The 16,815-nt window shown below is 40.3% G+C and overlaps 1 long non-coding RNA gene across 1 annotated transcript; it reads right to left on the bottom strand.

The window, feature by feature from the left end:
• Nucleotides 1–10,363: 10,363 nt before the first annotated feature.
• On the bottom strand, nt 10,364–16,710 carry LOC114917875 (uncharacterized). The gene is made up of 3 exons (XR_010664947.1): nt 16,582–16,710; nt 12,225–13,219; nt 10,364–11,382 (listed from the first exon to the last, which is right to left on the bottom strand). It is a non-coding gene; the product is annotated as an uncharacterized lncRNA (long non-coding RNA).
• Nucleotides 16,711–16,815: the final 105 nt, after the last annotated feature.

The following is a 16,815-nucleotide window of genomic DNA, read 5'->3' as shown; positions in this document are numbered from 1 at the left end:
CAAACACAACACAAACAGACACACAACACACACACATGCACAGGCACAACACACACACACACACTCAAACACAGAGACACACAACACACACACACACAAACACAGAAACACACACACACTCAAACACAGAGACACACACAACACACACAAACAGACACACACACACACACATACAAACACACACACATAAACAGACGCACACACAACAAACACACACGTTCACAGACACAACACACACACACACACAGACACACAACACAACAAACACAGACACACAACCACACACACACACACACACACACACACACACACACACACAGACACACACACACACACACACACACAACACAACAAACACAGACACACAACCACACACACACACACACACACACACACACACACACAGACACACACACACACTCAAACACAGAGACACACACAACACACACATACACACACATACAGAGACACACACACAGAAACACAAACAGACACACACAAACACAACACAAACAGACACACACAGACACATAACACACACAACAAACACACACAAACAGACACAGATATACACACAACACACACACCCAAACAGACACACACACAAAAAACACACGCACAAACACAACACAAACAGACACACAACACACACACATGCACAGGCACAACACACACACACACTCAAACACAGAGACACACACAACACACACACACACACACACACACACACAAACACAGAAACACACACACACTCAAACACAGAGACACACACAACACACAAACAGACACACACACACACACATACAAACACACACACTGAAACACAGAGACACACACAACACACACACATAAACAGACGCACACAGAGACACACACACATAAACAGACGCACACAGAGACACACACACATGCACAGACACACACACACACACACAAACAGAGACACACACAACACAAACAAACAAACAAACAAACAAACACACACACACACACACACACACACACACACACACACACACACACACACACACTTTTGAGGTCGTTCTAAACACACACACACGCTACTCCATACCTAATTGGGGACATTCATCTATGTATAATGTCAAAACACCAGTATGTAAGTCTGTCAGTACTTTAGGAGAAGTTCCAAACACAGATCATTGTCCTTACAGTACATTACTACTTGGGCTGTCATAAGAGAAACACTGGACAATAATACATACTAATATAAAAGGATTCAGCAGTGGTTTAGGTGGCAGGCATACACCCCCAACACTAACAAATAAGAAATTACAGGCGGAAGGCAGGCTCTCTGTGGACACACACACTGTCACACAGGAATGAATGAGTAGGACCATTTTTGGAGAATTTTCTGCTATTTCAATAAAGAAATTCTTGCTCAACAGGTCTTTAAGTAGTATTTTATAAACTGGCCCCTACCTGAGGTCTGTTGCTTTCTTCGACAATCGGCTGGCTAACATCAGGTGCCAATTGCTGCTAGAAAAGGAAAAAAAAAATGTTACTTAGTACTTTTATTAATTTGGGGTCATTCCAAACACACACACACACACACACACGGTACTCATACCTAATTGGGGACATTCATCTATGTATAATGTTAAGACACCAGTATGTAAGTCTGTCTGTACTTTTGGGGTCGTTCTAAACACACACACACGCTACTCATACCTAATTGGGGACATTCATCTATGTATAATGTCAAAGCACTGTATGTCTGTCAGTACTTAAGGAGACATTCCAAACACAGATCATTGTCCTTACAGTACATTACTACTTGGGCTGTCATAAGAGAAACACTGGACAATAATACATACTAATATAAAAGGATTCAGCAGTGGTTTAGGTGGCAGGCATACACAGACAGACAATAGTACATACTCTGAAACCCACCGAGTACTACACTGAGAACAAATACCTTACAATCTCTAAGAGATTAAGTAGTATTTTATAAACTGGCCCCTACCTGAGGTCTGTCCCTGACATCAGGTATCAGCTGCTCCCTGACATCAGGTATCAGCTGCTCGCTGACATCAGGTGTCAGCAGCTCACTGACATCAGGTGCCATTTTCTGCTAGGAAACCGGAAAAAAATTAAAACAATCATGATATAGGTCAAATCTCTGATCAAATGAGATCAGTTTCATCTGAAAATGACAAAAACAGCTATTATCAACATTAAACAAATTGTACCAACCGCTGTCAGCAGCGTCACTAACATGGCGGCCTATTTACATCTAGCCCGGGAATGTCGCCACAGACACAGATATTGAAATACTCGGCAAAAAGGCAAGTAGAAGTGCTTTCATTAGTGGGTCATATGATCAATCACCATTGTTTTAACTCAAGTTAGCAAACATGTTAAGCTCAGCTGCATAAGCTATCAACGTTAGTTTGCTACTAATGTTAGCTTTGTGAGTGGTTAACTTTGGTGTTTTTTAAAATTACATATTTTTGTGTTTGCATGCTAGTGCTGCCACCATCACTGGCTAACGCTGTTAAACCGAGAGAAATACAAGTTAATTATTAATGTCAGCTAAAGGCAAGTTTACGTTGCAGGTTTATTGTTGACCACGTAACGTTAATGTTACTGCCTTATTAGCTTACCATTACACTAGCGGAATCTTTATTTATTTAACCTTTATTTAACAGGAAAAGCTCGCTGAAATTAAAAATCTCTTTTTTCATTACACGGTGGAAAAAAGTGACGTTATTTTTTCGGATCAAGATTGATTTTCGGGGCTTTCGCACCGCGAATAAAGACATCAACCAATTTATTTTTTACTTATGAGGGTTATAAAACAACAACACAGAGGTCTGCTGCTAGACCTTATTCATCAGATGGAAAACTATTTTACTTTCAACCTCGACAAAGGCAGCCTAGATAGCTTCACTTCTTTTGTTCTTACCTTTTACAATAAAAGCTCTAGACACACACTACGTAGTTAACTGTTTACCAGAGGGAACTTAAATTCATTCAGAGCATTTCTCTAAAAGGAAACTCAATTAAATATCTTACAGTAGCTCAGTTTTAGCTTTTCCTGCTCAGGCTTCCTGACTGTGTTCAGAAATCACTGGAGGAGACGCTTTTATTTTGTCTCCTGGCCGGAGTCTCCGGTGCTAACCTCCGTCACTGACACGTTCTGATTCTTCACAATCTAATATCATCATATCGCCCACCCCTAACTCGAACTCTATATTATTATAAAAACCATAAGAGACTTGATTAAGACTTGCTGCTGCCCACAGAGACTTGAGACTTGACTTGGACTTGCAAAAAGTGACTTGTGACCATCTCTGTACCGTATCCAACACAAACATGCTTGTTGAAGTCTCCTTCTCAAGACTTAACCTTAAAGGGATAGTTCGGATTTTTTGAAGTGGGGTTGTATGTGGTACTTATCAATAGTCAGTGTATTATCAATAGTAAACGGTGCATCCAGTTTGGAGAAGCAGGCAGCTGTACCAGCACGGACGCTAAGCTATGTACTGTTGTGGACTTAAGCCGCCTCAAAAAAGTCCACCTTACAAGATCAATATCAGTTTAACTGTATGTCTTATGTCAGACGTTAGTTTGGATCTGAACTTACCCTTTAAAGCCCAGTTCAAGAGAAGAACTGGAGGACCAATGATTCGCAACAAGATGAGTTGAAACTTGCAACTACTTGCAATGCTCAGGTCTGCAACGTTCTGAAACCTGCCAGTTCACACCAGTGAGACGAGGTGAGACGGTGTATCATCTCCATAGCAACAACTCTCTGTACTTCCGTTCTAACTTCTGACTTTTCAGGCTTTTTTCGTAACTGTATATAATTTGTAGCATCATAAAATATAAATGAGGACAGAGAGATACTTGCTACAGCTGCATTTCTAGTAGTGATGAAACTAAAATATCTAAATATCGTTTTATTTCCCTGATTCACTGCTTTGTTCTCGATTACTGCGCTCCCTCTCCCTATTAAGTGTATACTCGCTCGACCCTCTCTGTCTGTCTCTTTTTCTTTCTCTCTCTCTCATTGAGCCTCCATCCCGAACTGCCATTTCAACCAGCGGACTTTGCTACGAGCTGATTGGCTGTGACTTACATTCTAAAATCAGCTGCTGGAGACTTGACAAGCTGAGTCACAGGCACACAACATCAGCCGGTTTGATTTGAGACGAAATGAGCCAGTTCACACTGCTGCAATGTTTACCTGCAACGTTCTAAAACGGTTTCGTTTCATCTCGTCGCAAATCTTTGGTCTGAACTGGGCTTAAACCACAAAGTCTCACAAAAACAGAAACTAACTAATCGATTGAGGCAGTGGTAGACTAGCAACTCCCATGTTTTGCAAGGTAAAAGACTTTCTAAACTAAATATAACCAAAATGGCTCTAAAAAGTTACCTAACCGAGCTTTAAAATGTTAATAGCCAATCCACATTGCCAGTACAAAGTAGCCTTGTGTAAATGAGATACGCATAGGAAGCAATGATGAATTTTGAATTTATATAGTGTAATTCAACATTATTATTAATAGGCTGTGTACAACTGACACAAACACTACTTGCAAAATGTAAGAACTTAACTTTGTATGGGTTGATAAAATGCTCTGCGAGACCAGCCTTGTCAGTTTTCAGTTTAATGTGTTGTTCGGCATCCTGTTGAGGACGGACCCGTCTTCTCCTCACAGATCTCTCCATTATCACTTCATTGCCAGCCATATCATCTGTTTGACAGAATATTTAATGTATAATTAACATATGTGAGCCACCCAGTTAAGCTAACATACATTTATTAGTTTCCTTTATACCAGGATATACATTTTATATTGATAGCTTAGTCACAAACCAATGCAGGCTTTTTACCCTCATAATCAAATCTCTTAAGTAGCAAATGCAGTGGATTTACCTGGTGGAAACCTGTTGTGATCCTCAGTGTGTAGCTCAAATTTACCCTTCTCTCACACACACTCGTTATTTTATTATGCATACACGAATATATCTATATATATAGTAAATCATATTCCTAACATCAAAATACTGAGTGAAGTTTAGAAAGAATTTAGAACACAGACATCAGTCAGTATTTGTAAAATTTTAAGACACTGGCACAATAAGCTAAACAGTTAAATGACTGGGGACAGAGCAGATTGAAATATCGCTTTCTACATATTTACATGTTTATGCTCATTGAACAGGTGTATTGATAAAGCACTGGCATTTTTCTCCTGAAGGTTTATTGCACTTACAGTAGAGAGTATGAGGAGCTCCTCTCTGTGTCAGAGCTGTCAGCTCTGACACAGAGAAATTACACCAAAACATTAAAATAGTACAGATAAAAGAACCATGCCAGAACCATTTCCTCATTTACAGTGTAAAAAGTAGCTCCACAATTACACTGAACATGAGCAAAGGTTACATACATGCTATTATAGTGATAGTTGTATTGCTTTTTTCACTGTGAGGGAGTGGTACCAGGATGCCATGTTGAATGTGAGAACTGTTTTGATAAGTGACTGGTATACTGTTGTCAAAATGTCCTGTATAAAGAAGTCTTATAGCCTTCTTTATACAGCCAACCCAAGGAGGGGGTTTCCCTGTATCCCTATTATATACATACAAATTGTGATTTTTAAAATATGTGATGCAAGAATATATATATATATATATCAGGAGATAGAAAACTGGAAACTTTTGTTGTGTACAAACTATGACACAAAGGGGCTGAAATGGCCATAATTTATATAATTATTTGGAAATGCAGGCATGGTAATACAACTAAAAATAAAACAAATATATTATATAATATCCATTATAATTATACTATAACTATATATCTTATATCCTATTATCAGGCAAAATGCAAACCGCCTATGGGGTCCTAGACAATTACACACACTTCCACTAGGGGGCGACGTAGAGGGATACACAGATTGGGTGGGGGGGGTGGAGTGGGGGCACACACACACAGAAAGTCTGAAATAAGTGACTTTTAGGGACATCGGAGATTTTAATAAAAAAAACACATTCTGGAGCGTGCTGAATACAATAAAATACAAATCTAAATGGGGACGGTGGTTTGGTCCTTTGGCTTTGGTCCCCAAAGGGAATGACGTCCCCAAACAACTGGTGTGTGCTGGTGAAAGTCACACACACACACGCACGCACGCACAAAGACACACGCAAACATAGACACACACGCAAAGAGACACAGACACACACACGCAGAGGCACAACACACACACACAACACAGAGACACACACACAGATACACAACACACACACAACAAACAACAAACAATACACACACACAAACATATACACAACAAACACAGACACGCAGACAGACGCACACACAAAACACACATGCAGAGGCAGAACACACAACACAAAAACAGATACACACACCCACACAGACAGACAACACACAACAAACACAGACACACAACCAGACACAGAGACACAACACACACAAAAAACACACACAACAACCACAGACACAACACAGACACACACAGACACAGACACACCCACACACACATGCAGAGGCAGAACACACACAACACACACACACACACAGACACAGGCACACACAAATACAACCAGACACAGAGACACACACAACAAACACAGACACACAACACACACATACACACACAAACAAACAGACACACACACAAACACAACACAAACAGAGACACACACAACACAAACAGACAGACACACACGCAGAGGCACAACACACACACACAGAGTCTCTGTGTTGTTGTGTTGTGTCATTGTGTCTGTGTCTCTGTTGTCTTTGTGGTTGTGTTGCTGTGATGTTGTTGTGTCTTTTTGTTGCGTCTCTGTGTTGTTGTTGTGTCATTGTGTCTCTGTTGTTGTGTCTGTGTCATTGTGTTGTTGTGTCTTTGTGTTGCTGTGATGTTGTTGTGTCTTTTTGTTGCGTCTCTGTGTTGTTTTGATGTGTCTTTTTGTCTCTGTGTTGTTGTTGTTGTTGTGTCATTATGTTGCTGTGTCTTTGTGTCGTTTTGTATCTGTGTTGTGTCTCTGTGTTGTCATTGTGTCTCTATGTTGTTGTGTTGTTTTATTGTGTCTCTGTGTTGTTGTGTTGTGTCTTGGCGTTGTTGTGTCTTTTTGTTGTGTCTCTGTGTTGTTGTGTCTTTGTGTCTCTGTGTTGTTGTGTCTCTGTGTAGTTGTGTCTCTGTGGTGTTGTGTCTCTGTGTATCTGTGTTGTTGTGTCTGTGTTGTTTTGTTGTGTCTGTGTCTTTTTGTCTGTGTTGTTGTGTCTTTATATCTCTGCTGTGTCTTTGTGTTGTTTGGTTGTTGTCTCTCTGTGTTGTTGTGTGGTGTTGTTGTGTTCTTGAGGACTGACAGAGTCTTGACTCTGTGACTGAAGCTGTTTATTTGTCCAATAGGAGCAGTGTTGTTTGGTTGTTTTGTCTCTGTGTATCTGGGTCGTTGTGTCTCTTTGTCGCTGTGTTGTTGTCTCTGTGTTGTTTGGTTGTTGAGTCTCTGTGTCGTTGGGTTGTTGTGTCTGTGTCGTTGTATTGTGTCTTTGTGTTGTTGTGTTTCTGTGTGTTTGCGTTGTGTCGTATCTCTGTGTCGTTGTGTTGTGTCTCTGTGTTGTGTCTCTGTGTTGTGTTGTCGTGTCTCTGTGTCATTGTGTTGTTGTGTCTTTTTGTCTGTGTTGTTGTGTCTCTGCGTTGCTTGGTTGTTGTGTCTCTGTGTCGTGTCTCTGTGTTGTGTTGTTGTGTCTTCCTCCACTCAGCCATTGCTTTTTTATATGAAGAAGTCATGTCTCGGTCATGGATGGCATCCATGAGGACTTCTGTCTGCAGCACAGAGAGGAGTGTGGCTAAGCCCTTGGGGTATGTGAGGTGAAAGGTGTAGTAGCATGCCATGATGTACATTACACTGTCAGGGAGGTCCTCCTTTGGGAAGATCAGCACAGGCGTGGTTCCGATGGCCAGAATGCAGTTGCTCTCACAGACAACCACCACAGGGCTGAAGAGTGGTCTTGTCTGAAGGAAGGTGTTGGGGTCTTCCACAGACTGAAACACAAATAGAAATATGAGGCTAATTAAGTGTGTGAAGTGAAGCTAATTAGTGTGTGTGTGTGTGTGCGCGCATGTTTATCAGAGTATACTGAATGGATATTTTGCAGGTTAGCAAGGCTTGTCTTTAATTGAAATAAAAATGAATATGAGGAAGTGACAGAAAGCAAGAAAAATGGTAAGTGTAAAAGAAACAAAGCAGTTGTGAGCCAGTGTTCATTACTTTTTATGGATGTGCGGCAAGGAGCCTACTATGCAGCCTAGTTGAATAGCCCTGCTGTACAGTACATGAAAAACTGTCATACATAAATTTCTTACCTCAAGGATGTGAAGCATAGCCTCACTTGCATGCCCCAACTTCTTAGGTGGAGCAACAGGTGATGGGAAGATGTCTGGCAAAGCCTTCATTGCAACCGCTTGCTTTACTGTGAAAAACAAAACAGTCTAATTTTATTTACTGCAGTTAGTTATTCAAAAAACAACATAAAAACAGAGAGAAAGACAGAGCAACGAGACAAGAAACATTAGTGAGTGCGGTTTGGAGAGACTGCAAGAAACAGTGAGTTGCAGGTGGGAAAATGAAAAAAGCAGATGGTTGGAGTGGCAAGGATGGTTGACAAGTTATGTAAATGGCGAATACTTGGTGGAAACTGAGTAGCACCAGCAGCACCGACTACTGCGGCCAGCCTATGGATTCTTTATCAAGTGATAAGTGAGTAATTACCTTTATCTGCCAGTGGAGGTCTCATGACTTTTTTGAAAACTCCATAAAACTGGATCTTCTCACAAAAAGGTCCCCCAGCGGTTCTTCAGTTCAGGTATGAAGTGGGAGTTTCCTTGATTGAGGATCTGCTGCAGTTCATCCATTATCTACCACAGAAGGACAGATAGAAAGTATCTTTTAAAATTTACATTCCAATCAAAATCTAGTGAATACAACATTTCTGGACCTACTATGCAAGTATAAATTGCAGATTAACCTATTAATATTAAACATAAGTCAACTTAAAATGATTTGATTTTCTGATCCACTTCTCTGAAGCAGGGATATGCTTGAAGAATCTTGGTAGGTCTGTCTTGCTCCTTCATAACATCAGAGTCAATGTAAGCCCGTCTTGCTTGGTATTCAAGGTCCAACAGCTGGGCAACATCCTTCTTCTTGGGTCTGGCCCTGGATTTGTATAGCTCCTGCAGAACTTTGTAGTGTCTTGCCTGGTTCTGTCAGTAGTTTCAGGCTCTATTGTTGAAATGAAATTACAATCACTGTTTCGGTTTCTACCATTACAGTTTGAAGAAACATACAAATATTCAAAGTTGCTTACTTTTAGGTGAATGATTATATTGGCAATCATTTCAATTTTGTTTTATCTAAAACATGTATAAATATAAATAACTTCTAAAATTAAATGTGGCAATACATCTGCACCACTCACTACACTTTCTCACAACTCAACTCCACATGGAGTAGATGTTTATTGATAATAAAATACAATATTTCTTTAGCTTACTCCAGTAAAGTAATAGTTACAATGAGTCTGAAGTCTTAAGTCAGCAGGAGCATTCTCTCTCTCTCTCTCTGCTCTTTCCAGCTGAATCACCAGAACCAGACTGAGCTGAAGCTGTTACCATGACAAAATAATCTTGATAATTAATATTCATAAAGATTACAGGTAAAGTAGAATGCTTGCAGTTCTTGTGTTAGTCGGTCACAGACATTAGCCCATTTTGAAACAGTAAATTTTAATCTTGTCAGTTAATGTTTTATGATCTATTAACAAATGTCTAAACTAGCATCCTTATTATAAATCTTGTAGTTTTAAAGTGACGATGATACTGTTACATTTACTAAATTAAAAAAATATATATAATTAGATAAAGGCATTCCCCCTTGTCAATACTCGTAGTAGTTTTTATACAAAAACACAATCTCAGTATGTGCTCTTACCATCCACCTGTTCAGCCTCTAGGGAACTGCCTCCAGACTGCGGTGATCTTTCCAAGATCAAAGTTGAAGCATTGGACCCGGTGTCATCAGTGGATGACTCCTGGTTGCTGCTCTCAGAGCTGAGCCAGTCGCCTCTTTCTTGAAGGAGTTGCTCCCTGCTTCTTTTTGGGGGTTGTCACATTTTGGACCCTTTTCAAAAACTGCTTCTTCACAGATTCCTGACAAAAACACAGAGTGTAAAAATCACATTGATCAAAATGAAATTAAGCCATAAAAGCACTGATCCTGAATAAAGCATATCCTCCTACCCACTCAGCTCCACTAGCTGCAGATCTATCCTGCAGCTTTGGGAGTAGTCAATGAGACGCTTAGCCATCACAGTTAGCTCACGGCTGCATGGATACTGGACGTCATCCCCTGCAGCTCTCTTGATGGCAATCATGCTTGTTACTGTATTCCTTATTAAGCGACAGCGAAGCTCTTTGGAGAGGGTAAAGTCTCCTTCTTGTCCAGCACGCTGTTTTTCAAAAAAGGTGGTTCTTCACTGCTCCAGCTCTGTGTCTGTGTTGTTACGCCCCACCATAAAGGCGGCCCTATGGGGCTAACAGCAAACCGTACATTGACCCATTAAAAGACACTAACCACCTTAGCAAAAGTCAAAACAAAGTGATTTATTACAAAATGACACACTAAATGATAACAAAGATCAAAAGAGAAACAAAAGACAACAGCCAATCCCTGACTGAGCAGCTACGCAGTCCCAACTCAAAATGCCTCCTCTTCTGCAGCCAGCACTGGCCTTTTAAGCACTGAGGCCAGGTGTACCTCGTTGTGCAATTAGTAGCTCCACCTGGGCTGGAGACAACAGAAGGGGAGAAGGGACACAGGGCACAGGGAAACATACAGCCGTAACAGTGTATACAATATATTGTGGACTTAGAAGCTGTGCAGTTCTGCTGGCACTGTCTCCTGGCTTTGAGGAGGGGATAGTTGCAGGGGAGGAAGAAGGGGTTGACAAACGGGTTGGGGTAGTGGGAATTGTGGCGGCATCATAAGTTCTAGAGGAGGTGCAGGATTGGACCAAAATGCAGATACAACCAAACAGGTAGCGGGGAACAAAAAGGAAGACTAGAGGAAGACTAGACACTGAAAACAGGAAAATCAACAGGGAATGAAAGACACAGACCATGACAGTTTCACAGACATTGTAAATCGCAGCATGGTTAAATATCGACACAATGTTAAAATCTGATATCACCTCATTTTCACCATGTGTGGTCCTCCAAATGGCTCTCCTTCGGAAAAAGTGCTCAGGCCCCGGAAAGAGGTCACGCAAGTCCTCCTTAGACAGACTGGGAAGCATGTCTGTGCTAATATTAGCAGCTGAAAAAAACATACAATCACACTGTAAATATACATTATAAGGTCATAAGCTGGTTGTCAAGTCAGTGGTTGCAGCACAGAAGCACATCTTAAGCAGGAATAGGTATCTACATTTAGGTCAAGTCTGCCTGCCATTTCCACTAATATCAAAATCAGTGTTTTATTGGAGTTTTATTGTACAGTATTCAAATGAACCCACCCTATTTAGAGTACTGCCCTGATGACTTACGCAGCCCAGCTACACCGAAAGCGCTCTGCCGGTCTACGAGTCTTATGAAGAAATGTGTAAGTACCAACCACAGTACTCAAATTTTAACATTTAAACACTGTGTTTTAAAAAATCCCGCTATTTTGATCATTATTGAAAATACGGGGGCTGCTGGGTCCTCTGTTTTTGCCGAAATCGTTCTATATTTAAGCTAGGTTAGCACCACAGACCGTAGGCTACAGGTGGTAAGATATGTTGTATTTTGTTAGAAACTGATAGTTTGCAATGCGATTCAAGTCTGCTTTTCTAATATATTTAAGTGAACAGTAAATCAATTGTTTTTTGTATCTTCATTTAGGCAAAGAGACAACAGCAGCAGGTCTGACATCTTCCACAGAGGTGAAGTGTAAGTTAAAATCATCTGTTAAAAGTTATATATCCTGTGATTTTTATTTAAGTTTCATAAGAGGATTGTAAAAACAAGCTATTGTTAACAATACAGTCTTCTAAAACAAAATAAAAATCACACCGAGTCATACACCAGCTAAATGTTAAATAGAAAGGTGATGTTTTCTTTTCTATTTTACAGTCAACAGAACCTAAAAATTACTCATTTCAACGTTTGTCTGCACACCTGTTACAGAGGTCAGGCTGGGGTCACATAGTTTGAAGGAACCTCCTCCTTTTTTCACCTGTGCCAGATGCCCTGCTCATCCACTGTGGTAGAAATGACCTCACACCAGCAGCTCTCCCAGATCAAGAGTCCTCTCTGCCATCACCCAGAGGAGCTGATCGATGTCTGAAGAAGGTGGACAGAGTCTGGTGCTTTGTGACAGTGAACAGTGAGAAGGCTACCATAGTCATCCTCAGATAAAACACAGAGATCCAGGTCAATATTTAATGGTGCTATTTTTCTTTACATGATGTTGCCCTGTGTTTGAAAGGCCAGATGCTGGAGGGTTGTGTTGGATTTGCTTTTCCATCATATTTCAACAGTCAAACAATCATCCAGGATCTCTATACTTTTTGTTGGGATTTCTTTGTTAAATTCTTCTTTATACTTTCTCCTATGTCCCAGCAATTTGACCTGATGGTCTCCCTTACTTATTTTTCACATGGTTAATGAAGCCAGGGGTTGTTTATTGAAGTTTTTATTTTTCATAAAATGTTTAAATAAACTTTTTTTAAATCTGAATTGACTGTCTCTGATTAACTGGAGCACTACAACATGTTGGTCACAGTAAAATAATTTAGCAGTTAAGTTTATAGCTCACATTTGAAAAGGCCTTGAACTAACATTAATTTCTTCTTGACCAACAACAGCTAAGACAACAACAAAGCAAGCAGACGAGCTCAGTTTGTCACAGCCGGGCTCGTCTGAGATAAATGGCCTTCAAACGTATTAAATATTAAACATTTAAAGCCAATAAGCATAGCAAGATACGCATGAGATTCCATTTCAATTTATTCAATCACAGACTTGTCAAACAGTCTGGCATATTGTGCTGCTGTTTTCAAGAGTTAATGATTAAAGAGAAGAACTCCATCAAGAGAGGACAGGAAACGCTCAGGGGACGAGTCCTCCATGTTGTCAGGGGTTGCTGATGGATCTGAATCTGAGGGCATCTTCTGTAATAAAGAAAAACAATCATGGAGTTAAATGTAAAGTATAATGAATTTCACTGTGATGTTTATGCCTCAGACCTGAAATCAGATCTGTCCTCAGGTTCTGCTAAACTTCAGGTTCTAAAGTTTGTTTTTAAGACAGGATAACTATTTAAGAGGAAAAACAAAATATATAATAAGACAGGATGAATCCAATAATATGATCAGCTTTATTAAATTTATGTTTTTTTTAGCTGTAATTCCTCAAAAAGATTTGAGACTGCTTTGTTATTTGAGAGCACAGATTGTTTCTTTTTCCCTTCTCTCTGTTTGCCTGTACATGACCTTTTAGTGCTGTAAAAGATGCTACAGTAAATCCTGGACCAGCTGTGCGGATGGTGTGACTGTGTGGTAAAGCTTTGTTAAAGTTGTCACGCACATACTCATATGCCTTTGGAGAGTAAAAGTGCAGTGTGGTGGCAAACTGCTAATAAAATATAAAACAGTATTTTATTGGTGAGGTGCCCCAATCAAAGCGTCCTACAGAGTTACAGCAGCGGGCTGTAGAGGGAGGAGACGAGCGCATTATGGAGAGGAGCTCACCGGAGAGGGCGAGCTGGGGGAGAGACGCGCGAGCTGAGAAAAAGGAAATCCCTGTTTAAAATATAATGTTGATGAAAAGAGGGAAATAGGACGACATAAATGTCAATGTTGAAATTCTTTTGAATGCAGAGGCTGTGAATGTTCAGCTTTCTTTGAATATAAAAAGGCAACAATAGTCTGTAGTTTAATCATGGTGTTTCTCTTCGTTAACGATTATTGAAGCGAAATCAAAAATAAATGCATGACATTTAAAACATATTAACACAATCACACTAACGTGATTTTTATGCCTATTTTTATTGTGCCTATGTCTCCTCCTAACTGCCATTTCAGTCAGGAGAGACTTAATTGAGAATGAACAATTATTTATTTACAATAAATGTGCAACAATTTAATTTTGAATGTGCAAAGTCTTTGGGGGATTAGACTCCATCGTGACGACTTCCCACTCAGAAGGTAATGAAGCCAACAGCAGGCTAGGAGACCCCCTTATGGAGTCTAGACACTGGTGGTGGTGAAGAGGAATGGAGGCTATGATGAGCCTAAATCTGGGTTCTGCTGAGCTGGAATGGAGATGACTGGGGCGGTGGTGGGTTGCAGCGGTTGCCCTGAAATGACAGAATGACTGTGACCGAGAGAACTGATTTAGCATTTTGCCGCAGCAGGATGATTGGTTGAGAGAGGTTGTGCCCGAATCTGTTTGGTTAATTACTTAAAGAATAAACACCCATTATCAGCTGATCACCAGAGAAGGGAGACAGAGGAAGTAGTCGGGGGAGTGGTTTAGGTTGAATTAATGAGTGGAAGAATATAACCAGTCTTCCTGTCTGAACTTACGCTGAGCTCCATAACAGCAGCCTGTTGTGTGTAACACTGGTCTCCTGCATTAACACCTTCCTTTCAAAGGTGTTAAATACAGACACAGTCACAATCACCTCAGTTTTTGTCAGGTTTTGTCAATTTTTAGTACAAATTCTCAATGAGCGTCATTAAATTTACAATATGATCAACTTGTGACTGTTGAATTGGTAGTGTGTGGAAGACAATGCAGAATATTTAGCATGTTTGCGTTCACGTTTCGGTTAGTCTCTTAAATCAGTAACAATTATATTAAATCAGAGCTTGCCTTTAGTTTTATCTGGATACATAGAGAAATATTCTACCCTCATATATAGTACTATGAATTTCAGCCTGCATGGTGAAAGTAAAACCTGTTACTCTCGGTATAGTCCACTTATCACTCAAACTGTAAAAATGTACACATTAGTAATGATGCAGGCCAGATTACAATTATTTGGCTTTGTTTTTGCCCTAGATACTTTTTTGAGACCTTACCAGACGTATTTATTTTTGCTGTAAAATAACTGTACAGTCAATGAACCGCATCTGTGAACGGATTTTTTATTACGATTCTTGGTTTTAAATACAATTTCAATCGCAATAACGATATACACATTGGGTGCTTTCTTGGATGTCCAAAGAACACGCTGTCTGCGGCGAGCTCATGGCATCCTTAAAGACTCCTCCCACCCTGCCCACAGACTGTTTACCCTCCTGCCCTCCGGCAGGTGCTTCAGAAGCCTCCGGACCAGAACCAGCAGACTGAGGAACAGCTTTTTCCGCAGAGCTGTCTCTCTACTGAACTCTACCCCCCGAACTCTGAACTCTGTCTCTCTCTCTCTCTCCCTCTCTCTCTCCGCACCCTGCTGACCCCCCTTTCCCCTCCATATCACCTCACACCCCGAACTCTGAACTCTGTCTCTCTCTCTCTCTCCCTCTCTCTCTCCGCACCCTGCTGACCCCCCTTTCCCCTCCATATCACCTCACACCCATCATCCCCCCACCACTCCTCCTGGTCACACACACACATCTCTCATCCATCTGTATTATTGTATTATAGTATGTTCATATTCTTTAAATTATCTGTAAACTTGTATAACATGCTCACTGCATCTTAATCTGTATATTATTAGTATAGCATGCTCACTGCATCTTATTCTGTATATTATTAGTATAGCATGCTCACTGCATCTTAATCTGTATATTATTAGTATAGCATGCTCACTGCACCTTAATCTGTATATTATTAGTATAGCATGCTCACTGCATCTTAATCTGTATATTATAATCCTAAAAACACACTTATTTTGTAGCATTACTTATTTATAGCATTTATTTATATTTATTGCATCCCATTAATCCAGCCATCCAGATTTACCTAATAATTCACTTTTTTTGTCTACATCTGTAAATTTTGCAATTACTGTACAAAGCACAGAATTACTGTACATAGCACAGACTCTTGCACTCAATTACTGTACATAGCACAGACTATTGCACTTTCTGCTTATTTGCACTTCTGGTGAGATGCCAAACCTCGGCGGCTGTCAATCAGCGTCAAATATGTCGTAAAATCCTGTTTTTCAACCTCAAATAACTTATTTAAAACAAACTTCACGGAAAAATGAGCGCTTGAACACAATGTAGGGTGATAATAACTAATGACCACAGCAGAGTTTAGGTTTGAAAAAAAATTATGTGACGAGTATTTTAGCTTTACAGTTTGACCCACATCCCCTCTGTTATCATTGAGGAGGCAGGGTTTATGACCTATGCTGCAGCCAGTCAGCAGGGGGAGCTCTAAAAATAAAAGCTTCACTAGACCGGGGACCTTGTCCCGTCCATTATTTTTACAGTCTATGAAGTAAACCAGTTTGTTAAAATTAGCATGTGACGACTTGTTAGCCAACATGCAAAGACGGACAAAAGCAAATTAACATTACCTTTCAATACTGCAACTGTTGTTTGGTCCATGCCTAAAAAAGCACTTCCACTTTCCAACGGCTCAAATGTCAAAGGCACAACTGTAGACAGGTATCCCGCTGCAACTGACCCGCCGCTGACCCTTTCTGGCGCCTTCCCATTTGGAATGTACCATGTCATAAAATGGGGGTGACGTACATGTTGTGCGAAGGGAGAATATTATTAACTGACGGAGTCCTAATTCGAAATTCATG

This window comes from Labrus bergylta, chromosome 21, assembly GCF_963930695.1.
Source record: "Labrus bergylta chromosome 21, fLabBer1.1, whole genome shotgun sequence".
NCBI classification, from domain to species: domain Eukaryota; kingdom Metazoa; phylum Chordata; class Actinopteri; order Labriformes; family Labridae; genus Labrus; species Labrus bergylta.
The sequence above is the reverse complement of the archived record's forward strand: the minus strand, read 5'-3'. Positions and strand labels throughout refer to the sequence as shown.